The sequence below is a fragment of the Macaca nemestrina genome, chromosome 15, assembly GCF_043159975.1.
Source record: "Macaca nemestrina isolate mMacNem1 chromosome 15, mMacNem.hap1, whole genome shotgun sequence".
Lineage (NCBI taxonomy): Eukaryota > Metazoa > Chordata > Mammalia > Primates > Cercopithecidae > Macaca > Macaca nemestrina.
Window position 1 is genome coordinate 45,745,020 of NC_092139.1, and position 10,128 is coordinate 45,755,147.

General features: G+C 40.8%; 1 long non-coding RNA gene across 1 annotated transcript; it reads left to right on the forward strand.

Moving 5' to 3' along the window:
• Window positions 1-1,008: 1,008 nt before the first annotated feature.
• LOC105481510 (uncharacterized) lies at window positions 1,009-9,411 on the forward strand. The gene is made up of 3 exons (XR_011613514.1): window positions 1,009-1,762; window positions 3,336-3,491; window positions 5,246-9,411. It is a non-coding gene; the product is annotated as an uncharacterized lncRNA (long non-coding RNA).
• The last annotated feature ends 717 nt before the right edge of the window (window positions 9,412-10,128 follow it).

Here is a 10,128-nt window from a genome sequence, read left to right on the forward strand (position 1 = left end):
ATTTTCTTGAGAAGCTTAAAATAAAACACTCCAGGCAGCTGACTGTGTGTGAGGAATCATGCTATAGTCTCAGAGTGTTTTCCTCAGAGTGGAGTTGAAGCATGTCTCCTGCAACAAACGCAAAGCTAGCAATGGGTAGATTAACTTAAAAAATTATCTAAAGTAAGGGCTCATGAAAATGATTCATATGTGCCTTAAACATTTTTATTTTAACTTAAAACACAAATTGACATTCATTTGCGAATCTTTGATGTACAGCGAAGGTCTCTTCTCTGACTCTGGGTACCTTAATTGGTGCTATGTGTTGTCTCTCTTAATAAATCATACCTTTAAGGTATCCCCTGTGACACCCAACTTCAGTTTCTTTACATTGGAGCAAGAATGAAAGTGACTTGCAAAGCAATCCGATTGAATCATCTTTCTTGATTGTTACAATTTCTCTCCAATACCTTCACGGTTTTCTCAGCCATACCTAATTCAACAAACCGTTTTTATTGGCTCACTTTCATCAGACCATTCTGAAGCATTTGCCGACAACAGAAAAAAAAAGTCTGTTTTTTTAAAGGATTCAAGTTAGTTGTATTCAGCAGTCTTAATGAGGACTGTAGGCCGAGGCCTCCGGCTTGGGAGCAGTCCTCTAAGACCGTCTGGCCCAGTGTTTCAGCCCACAGCTTATATCCAGGTCATGGGGGCTCAGTATGGGCAAAATCACATCAAAGTTACTCAGAAGTTATATTGAAGCAGAATCACATCAAGGTTTGGGTGTAAGAATACATTTGGTTTTACATCACTAAAGTTCATTTGCTTATAGTTTATAGAAGCACAGTCACTAACCCTGTCACATGTAATCTTCTGTGTATGAAAAAGAAAGGACTAGGGTCATTTATCTTTTGAGGAATACAGTGACCCAGGCAAGAGACAGGAGAGATCCATGTGCTCTATCCTGTTTTGTCTTCAAAGCATCTTTCCGGAGAGCTGCACATCGTCACAGAATCAGGGGCTTTGTGAAGTTACCCTGGCAAGCAGAAATAAACAAACATGGCTTTTGTTTGCTACTTTGTCTCACATATCCAACTTCTACTTCACCGAAACACCTTTTTCTCTGTGCACTCAAATTTCACTGATTTGCATAAATCCAATTTACATAAATTAATTTTCTTTCATAATTACAATAACAATTATAATTTGAATATATTTGGTAATAAACCCAGTAGACTCTTGGTAAGTAACCCTGTTATCAAGGCAGAAGAGCAGTGCCTGGGCTTACTAGAGAGACGCTTTGGCCGAGGAGTGGGAATGTTTGGGTCACTGTAGTGGAAGCTGGCTGTAGCCATCATTGGCTCCTGGGCCCACTTTTGCCGTCACTGCAGCATTGCTGTCTTCCTTCCTCAAGTGCCCATGCCTGTCTACCTGAGGGAAGTCTGGAATTACTGTGGTGCTGGGACTCTCAGGCATAAGATTCATGAGGGACAGGTGTTGATGGGTAAATAGTCCAGCATTCTTCTACTTCCTTGGGACTGTTCTGAAACAGATTCTACCCAGTCCCCAAGCTGTCCACAGTAGTCACCTGCTCACTGATAGACCTTTTCTTGGTTCCCTTTCCTTCTGCCTCCCCTTCTCCACTCTCATGAGTATTCCTGGTATCGCTTCCCAAATCAACAACTTACACCCAAATCTTTGTCTCTAGATCTTCTGAGGGGATCCAAAGTAAGACAATCACCCATCAACATGCTGTAAAGACAGAACTGAGAAAATTGATCTGGTGAGCGTACTAAATAGAAGCTACATAAGAAATATTCCACTGTTTTTGGAAATCTCATCTGGTCTCTCTGTCTGCTGACTGTTAAGCAGTTTTCATCCTTATATTTACACACAGGGTCCTTTCCTGCAACCAACATTTTGCCTTCTTCTTTGTGAGCCCAAGAAAGACGTGTGTTGGGGAATGTGTTACAAGTCCCTGGGACCAGAGTTTGACTGGTGTCTTGCTTTTGTCCTTCTGTCCCAGTTCACCTTTTTAACTCTTTATTTGCCCTGAATTTTACAAACTCGTCATCCTGGGTCTTTGGTACCTTTTGTGGCTCTACTTTGGTCTCCTATCCTCTAGCTCTGCCTCACCTAGAACTTGTGGTTCTGGGCCCTACTATAGGGAATCTACTCTAAACTGAGATCCTGTCTTGGATTTATGCCCTGAAACTTCCATTCCCACTTCTCATTCTGTCTCTCTTTTCCTCCTAACCCTTCCACTTTCCTGGGCTGTGCTCATAGCCCTCTGGCCCATCTCTTGCCTGTGCACTTCAGGTGGTATTTCTAATGCATGGCTTTCAAAATATTTTCCTGTAAAACTTACCTTCCTACCACTTAGAGCCATCTAAATGTTTTTCCTGAAAGATACACAATATTGAATTAATGCTCTTTCAGAAACAGAATGAAACTATTGTACTGTCTCTCCCCCATTCTTAAGAACAAGTGTTTGGATTGTAAAGTGATTGAACCACACTCCATTCTCTCTTATTAATGGAAAATTGGCCATAAATTGCTGAGGCGTGACTAGCTCATTTCCCAACACAGCTGCAAATCCTTTATGTGGGGATCACTTTCGATTTCGGAGAATGAAAGGAGAAAACTCTACAGAGCTGACACCTCACTAAACGGTACCTTGTGTCACTCCCTACAGAGAACAACTGTTCTGAAGAGGCAACGAACTGAAGATAGTGCCACCTTCAGCCAAGGCTGTTTCCTTAGAGTGCATATTTTTAATGTTTTTATGGTGTGGTAGATTTGGCTGCAAGCTTTGAAAAGGCAGCCATTAAACGTTTTCTTTTTTTCCCACCATTTAAAAAGCTAATCTAAAATGCATATATGCCTGAGAAGTGCTCTGTATTTAGTGCACAATTCATAATGACATCTTATTATAATTTTGAAAGCACATTACATTTTGCAAAGCATATTACATTTTACAAAGCATCTTCACCCATAAATTATCCATTTCAATCTTTAGAAATCCTCGTAATATATATATCAGTATCCCCATTTTATTGGATGTTTGGATAGATTCATTGATATATACTCAAGGACACAATACATAAAAAGATACTTAAGCTCATATCTTCTGATACCATGTCTAGTATCCCGGTAGATATCCATCTTCTGTCTCCCACACCAAATCTTCTTTTCTCCTGGGATCAGCCCTTCCTTTGGAAAATTGTTTTTTTCCTGACTTCAGATGAAAGTCATAGAGTGGCTGCTAAACACTGTGCCCCACTGACCCCATTTCCCAGGGTCTATAATCTGTGCAATAAAAAGAGAATCACAGTCAGTATTTTTTTTCCTTTTAGTGAGAACCAAGAGTTGCTTCTTCCCTCTCAGTTAATGAACTTCAAAGCTCTTCTCTGTCATATTTCCAGTCTCACAAGAAAAGCAGTAAAGTCCATGAGAATGAAGCTGACATAGGAAGAGGAACAAGAAATGATGAAAGGGAATCCTTATGGTTTGTAAGTAGCTTGTGCCAACCCATGAGGCCAGCTGATCCCATTCCTTATCTAGCTTTCTTACCATGTCAATACAGTCACTCCTGCCCCTAACCCTAGGAGTTGGAGTCTGCCATGTGCGTTAAAGACACAGGTATCGGGCAGGTGCGGTGGCTTAAGCCCATAACCCCAGCACTTTGGGAGGCCGAGGTGGGCAGATCACTTGAGGTCACGAGTTGGAGACCATCCTGACCAACATGGTGAAACCCCGTCTCTACTAAAAATACAAAAATTAGCTGGGCATGGAGGCATGTGCCTGTAGTCCCAGCTACTCAGGAGGCTAAGATAGGAAAATCGCTTGAAGGATTCAGAGGAGAAGGGGCAAAGACAGGAGGCAGAGGTTGCAGTGAGCTGAGATCACACCACTGCACTCCAGCCTGGGCGACGAGAGTGAAACTACGTCTCAAAACAAAACAAAACAAAACAAAACAAACAAAAAAGACACAGGCATTTCAGTGCTGCATTAGTTCACTTGAACCTTACAAGAACACCATGAGTTAGGTGGCACAGTTATTAAATATTAATTTTTAAGTTGAATTAACTGAGACTCTGTTCATTTGAGTCTAATCCACTGAGATAAAGTTAGTAGGTGACCAAGATGAGATTACAGCTCCCTTCTTTTTTATACCAAGTCCAAAACCTTTCTTCCTTACCACATAGTATATCTGCTGCTGGTGGTTAAAGAAGGTGAAACAAGACAGAATTCTACCAGTTGACAAGGTATACTTTTCCACTGCTGTGGAACTCAAAATCTCCATGTGGTATTAACTCAGATGATCCCCTTTTTAAGTTAATAACCATTTTTTCTCCAGCTCACTTTATAATACTATAATTTCTATTTAGTTTAATCATTTATTGAGCACATATTTCACCTAAGAACCAATACTATTGGTGGAAAATTGAACAAATGTATAAATATAATCCCTGAATTCTATGCATTCTATAGTCATTCTATAGCTTTTATTATTATTATTATTGCTCTAATGTGCCTGTTATTTTTCACACCAGGGGTGGTGTCCTGTACAAGTCCCCTTAGCCAAGATGGAGACCTGTCTCCTCCCAGCTGCTGTGTGTTGGGTGTTGACTCACAGCTTCCTCGTTTTCTGAAGCAATTACCTTCAGCTTCCAGGAGGCTGCTGCAAGTGTCTATAGTTTGTGCCCTTCCCTTGAGGCAGCTTTCAAACAATCACAGAGTGATCCTGGTGCCATTCACACTTTAAAACTCCCTGTGGGACCAGGATGAGCCTAGATTTGATCTAAAGCTAATATTTGCTTACCTTCTTTCCCTGTCCTGTTCTGCTTTTTCTCCCTCCTCAGCAGGCCCCTCCTGAGAGTACCCCACCACTTGCCAAGCATCCCCATCTCAGGCTCTGCTTTTAAGGAACCAGACCTCAGACACCCTCTTCTTAGTGTCTCATCTGCATCTTCACATCCACATCATCTTTGTCTTTTCTATTGGCTCTTGCACCCAACCAATCACACATTTGCTATGCTGATCAACTGGAATAGAAGGAGCAGCTTGGTGGTTTCAGGATTTGGTAGTGAATCCATATACCCCATGCTGCACAGGGATACTCAGCCGGCTAAGCTGGTGGATGTAAAGAGTGAAGGGTAGCCTGTATTTCCTAAAATAGTATAGCAGCAACTGCACTAATTTTAGATAAGAACACAAAATGCCTGGGGATATAAAGATGTGTGTGTCTGCGTTTTAATCCTAGGTGAAATTATACCAAGAAGCTTGCAAGAAGCACAAGAAAAAAGAACTATGTTATGATTTTCACTTGAAGTAGATGCAGGGGCTGGGAAATAGATGCCAGGCAGCCCTCTCCAACATGGGTATGCCTGGCTGAGTCCCTGAGACCAGAGTGGCAGTGTTGAGTGACCACCGTGTGTTCAGCGAGGACGGAATGCCAGAATATGCTCTAAGGAAAAGTGCAGAAAATAAACTTAAAAAGACAACTTATCAAGATTGGTAGTTTCTCAAGGAGTTGGGGGTCACCAGGTGAATAGTGAGGACAGAGCTAGCCATAGGATAAGAAGAAAAAAGGCAGAAGAAGGGAGAAGGAGCTCAGTAAATGCCAGATGGGGTGCTCGTTGATCTATGTATTCCAGAAAGTTTGGCTGGAAAAGGTGGCCAAAGAGAATTGATCTTGATTGGGCACATATATTATAAAACATGAAATAGTGCTTACCTTTTAACAATTACATGAAGTATGGACAATGTCCCATCTTCCATTTGAGGAAACCAGATTTGAAGTTAGATAACTTGTCTGAGGTCACACGGCCAGCAAGGGATGGGAGCTGAGGCTCAAACCCAACTGTTCAATGCTAAAGCATTACATGCTGTGTTGCTTCCTGTGCCAACTATTTTTCTGCTCTATAACCTCACTGCATCCCTTTGAAATTTATTTTCTCCACGTCGAAGAATTGGAAATCTGCAGCTCACTATTGACCAGACTCTGTCACTGATATCGTACAGCTAATTATATATGTATATTTTGTAACTGTAATGGTTGTTAAGGTAACATTAAATAATACGTTCTAAGCATCTGTTTATGAAGAGTTATGTCCTCTGCATAGTATAAGGTTCAGTTTCTTTTTACTTGTTCTCAGTTTTTCCCCTTTTTCAGCTTTAAAAGGTACTAGAGGCTGGGAAAGAAAGGGCAAGGGGAAGTGGGTGGGAGGGAGAGATTGGGAGAGATTTGTTAAACGATATAAAATTACAACTAGATAGGAGGGTTAAGTTTCAGTGTTTATACCATTTTAGGATGATTATAGTTAAAAATAATATATTATATATTTTCAAAACAGCTTAAAGGAGGATATTGAATGTTCCTGTCACAAAGATATGATACATGTTTGATATGATGGATATGCTAATTACCCTGATCTGATCACTGAATCTTACATGTATGTAAACATCACTATGTGCCTCATAAATAGGTACAATTACTATATGTCAATTAAAAACATATCTAGTTAAATTTTTTTAAAATGATGGTTAAAAAATGAAAAGATGCTTTCTAGGTATGGAGCATCCAGAATTACTGTGTTCAAGTGAGGGGGCTCAGTAACATCGCGATGTGGCCTTTTATCTTATGGTTTCTCCCAGATTCTACTTCCAGAAAAATGTAGAAAACACACATTTTTAAAGTGTGTTCTCACTTCAGTCCTCATTCTCTTCCTTCATTAATTGAGTTGTCTGCCTTTCAATCATACTCAGATCTAACGTGGAACCACCATAATTGCATCACAACCCTTCTAACTCCTGACCTCTGATCATTGCCTTTGTCCTTAACCAGTTCTGCATTTCTTCTCATAGCAGTAACCAAGCAAAAACCACTTCCTAGAAAAGTCTTCCCCAACAGCTCCATAGGTTATAACACCGCTATCTTTCTAGAGCCGTGTAGCATATGTGAATATGTATTAATACCTCATTCATACACATGCATACGTGTAATATGTTATTTTAGATTAGGAAAAGTTCCCTGAAATCACCACAATCCCCATTTCCCCATTTTATAAATGAGGTGCTGAAGCCCAGAGCTGTGACTTTGTCTAGGGCTACACAATCACATTGTAGAAAACCCAGGACCACAGCCCATCATCATCTGTGCTTTTCCCCATGACTCTGCCACCACTCAAGAATGTCAGGACAAGGCACATTACATGTTTGGCAGGTTTTCTTTCTGTGTGTTCTTTTTTGAGATGGAGTCTCACTCTGTTGCCCAGGCTGGAGTGCAGTGGCACAGTCTCGGCTCACTGCAGCTTCTGCCTCCCTCATTCAAGCGATTCCCCTGTCTCAGTCTCCCAAGTAGCGCGCCACCATGCCTGGCTAATTTTTGTATTTTTAGTAGAGACAGGGTTTCACCATATTGGTCAAGCTGGTCTTGAATCCTGACCTCAGGTGATCCTCCTGCCTCGGCTTCCCAAAGTGCTGGGATTACAGGTGTGAGTCATCACACCCGGACCCTTACGGGTTTTCTATGACTCATGTTGGTGTGGAGGACATCCTGGGGCTGCTTCCAGAAGCATATCCTGCAATGAGGATTGGAGTGAAGGTGGTTTATTTAAACTATGCTTGAAACCAGTGAGGTTACAGAAGCAGCAGTTCAAGAAAGAAGAAGGACCAACCAAGGATATGAGTTCAGGCAAAGTTTCAGCCTTGGCTTGATCCCATGAGACTCTCAAGAGTGCAAGCGGCACTGCAGAGCTCTTTCTTTCTGGGTTCAAGGAGCTGAGTTTTCATATATCATTATCAGTCAGTCACTGGGTTTGGCTCCCCTTAGGAGACATAAACTTCTAACTCCGTGCCCCAAGTGGCTCCAGGAACCCAAGAGAAGACCTCTGAAGGAAGCTGCAGGTGCATATGTACAGGTGTACAGCTATCTTCTTCATCCTTCATGTCTGAAGACCTCTTCAAAAAGGCCTTCCATGGCCCCCGTATCTAATTCAGGTCTGTCTCTACCCACTACTCTCTACACTATTGCCCTGTTTTATTTTCTGTAGTGCACTTAGTTGCTCTCTGAATGTATTTGTTTATACGTTTAAAAGCTCTAGGTCAATGAGGCCTGAGATTTCATATTTCACCAGTTTACCTTCAATCCCGAAAGAATGCGTGGCATATAGTAGTTGTTTAATGTATATTTGTTCAATAGCAATGAGTGGATGGATTAAAAAAAGTCATGAAGCTTCTGTAGAGAAATGTGGAACTATTAGAAAGTTCTGGCAGTATGGACTATGGCACACCAAATTTGTTATTCTCTCCTTATCATTGTGCAAGGGAACATATGTGAAGGATTGCATTAAAGTTTAATCTGCGAAAGGTGTATAGTCTTTCACATCATTGTAGATAATATTAGTCCTAATGGGTGTATTTTACAGTGGTGTAATGCTTCCAGAATACTTTTTGAAGAAAATTATGGCGTTGAAGGGAGCCTTTTAGTTCTTTGATACATTATATCTCTCAATAGAATGTAATAGCTTCTTTTTCCCCCAGAAGATGTGTGCGTTTCATTATATGTCATTATCTGATATATATGTTTGGCATAAAAGGCACTTTCCCTTTTTTTGCATGGGACACATGTAGTAGAAAATTTCCATGAGTTGATGTCGTATTCTATTCTGCCACGTATTACATTTGGGATAGCTGCAGTCCCTTTTCTTTTCTGCCAAGGTGTGGAGAATATATTGATTCATTACATAATTTGTATTCTATTACTCAGATCAGAAATTGGCCTAGGCATTCATACTGGCACAAATCTTTCCCCTGCACCAATAACTTTTTTTTTTCCTTTAGCCAAATACTGTTTCCCTGAGCAGCAATTTAGTCATTACCCCGTGATATAAAAAAAATGTGAAATCTGTCACAGGGAAGATGATGTTGTGACACAAAGAGGGATCCTCTGGGAGGTTTAAGCAGGTTTTCAACAAGATTGAAATGAATGTGACATTGTGTTCATATTCATAATTAAATGTATTCTTTTTGATGTGTGTGTGAACGTGTGTCTTCTTTACTACAGAGAGAATGAAAATTGAGAAAATGTGATTGACTGCAGACTAAGAACAGAAACCAATCTTAACTTTAAATATAGCATCTTAAATATGTGGGTCATGCTTTAATTTAAGTTCCAAGGCACTCAATCTAAAACATCAACTGTATAATTGTGACTTCAGGTATAGGCTAATAATAGATAGCTAACGTCACCCCCAAGAGGGCTGCAGTCATCTTCAGATGTCTTTCTCCTGTGCTAGGCATGAGAGAAGCAGCTATGGCTCACCTCTTCACTGCTGTGTCTCCAGTATGTGAACAGTGTCGGCATAAATAGGAACCTAACAAATAGTTGTTGAAATTGGAAATAGAAATAGGTATGATTAAAATGGGAGTGGGGAGATGTGGGAGAAGAAAGAAGGGAGGAGGGGGGGAGGGGAGGAGAAGGAGAAAAAGAGAACTTCTGAAACAAATATGCCAGAAGCTCAGTCCCATGAGGGCAGTACTACACCCACTGCATTGTAAAGAAGTGCTCAAAACAAGTGAAGCGACTTGAAGATGTCAAAGTCCTGAGATGTTAATTAGGAAGAAAGCAAATCAACTGTCAGTATAAGATGTGGAGGATTGCAATATAATTATCTAGATTCTTCACTCCTCTCTGTATCCATTCCTTTGCCAGACAACTTTGCAGTGTTCTCTAGACCATGAGGTGAGTGATTTGTTCCATTCCTTGATATGGGCTCAGCCATCTGCTTTCCTTTGGCTAATAAAGTGATAGTTCAGAGACACAATGAATGTGTGTGTGATTCTGGCAATTCTTCTGTGGGGGACCTCAGTTTATATTGATAATGAGATTTTAAAAAATGTGTTACAAAATTTATGAGCCTATGTGAGAATACAGTGATACATTGATGAAGATATAAGAATTAGCCAGGTGTGGTGGCACACACCTGTAATCTCAGCCAGTCTGGAGGCTGAGGCAGGAGGATTGCTTGAACCTGGGAGGGGGAGGTTGCAGTGAGCTGAGATCACACCACTGTACTCCAGCCTGGGTGACAAAGTGAGACTCTGTCTCAAACAACAACAACAATGTAAAAGAACAAACAACAA